Raw genomic sequence first — 1,036 nt, 5'->3', positions numbered from 1 at the left:
AAGGAATAAAACTCAGTGCTTAAACGAGACATCATGGGTGCTCACCAATGACTAGTTTCATTTCCCGCCTTGGTGAAAAACTTGATGAGAGAGATGAAAAGGAGAAAGTCAAGACGTCTTCCACATGTGGCCTGGGGAGAGGGGCTGGGGCTACCAGCCAGAAATTCCTCCCCTGGCTGTGAAGACGGGAGCTCTGGCATATTCTGGAAGGAAATGAAGAGTTTGAGTTTGGATAGGTTTTCATGGGCCTGAGAACCCCAGTGGAGAGTTGCCCCAGGAGCATCCTGGCTGGAGATGAGGTTCAAGAGTCATTAGCAGGCAGAAGGTTATTAAAACCATGGAAGTGACTGATCTCCAAAGTGGGCCAACAGAATGAGAGAGGAGAGCCCCGCTGGCATGGCTCAGTGCTTGAGCCTCGACCTATGAACCAGGAGGTCACCACTGGACCACCGGAGGGGACACATGCCAGAACACGGGCTTGGTCCCCAGCGTGGGGCGGGCGGGAGGCAGCCAATCAATGATTCTCTCATCATTGATGTTTCTATCTCTCTTCCCCGCTCCCTTCCTCTCTGAAATCAATAAAAACATATTTAGGGGAAAAAAAAAGAATGAGAGAGAAGGCAGGCGGCTGTGGGACCCTGGTCTTCCAGTGGAGGTAGGTGCATAATTTGGAGCGCGGGGAGGTGGCGCCAACTATGGAAACTGTGTACTCAAACTTTCAAGGAAGGCGTGGCCAGCAGGTTCAAATCCGGGGGAGCTGCAGAGCATTCACTGGCTTTGGTAACTAGGAGGTCAGTGCGGATTTGGGGGGCGGTGTATAAGCCAGAAGGTTGTAAAGAAGCCACGGTGCCCCAGTGTCCTGTGTGTGTGTGTGCGTGTGTGTGTGTGTGTGTGCGCGCGCGCGCGTTCAGCTCCAGGGAGCAAGTCACCTGTTTGACAGCCGTGACCCCAGAGTCTCACCTTGAGAAAAGTCTGGGCGGAGGAGGAGGTTGGGGCGAATCCGCACACCGTGGGGAGCGACCTCCGGCCCGTGGGT

The 1,036-nt window shown here is 54.2% G+C and overlaps 1 protein-coding gene across 3 annotated transcripts in view; it reads left to right on the top strand.

The window, feature by feature from the left end:
• Positions 1–733: 733 nt before the first annotated feature.
• Positions 734–1,036, top strand: part of AMPD3 (adenosine monophosphate deaminase 3) — an 83,591-nt gene continuing 83,288 nt past the window's right edge. The window contains exon 1 of one of the 3 annotated variants that reach the window (XM_006763472.2): positions 734–791. The gene's annotated coding sequence lies outside the window, so the exon portion shown is untranslated. The other 2 variants (XM_015563717.1, XM_006763473.2) reach the window with 2 other exon arrangements.

The sequence above is a fragment of the Myotis davidii genome, unplaced genomic scaffold, assembly GCF_000327345.1.
Source record: "Myotis davidii unplaced genomic scaffold, ASM32734v1 scaffold118, whole genome shotgun sequence".
NCBI lineage: Eukaryota > Metazoa > Chordata > Mammalia > Chiroptera > Vespertilionidae > Myotis > Myotis davidii.
The sequence above is the reverse complement of the archived record's forward strand: the minus strand, read 5'-3'. Positions and strand labels throughout refer to the sequence as shown.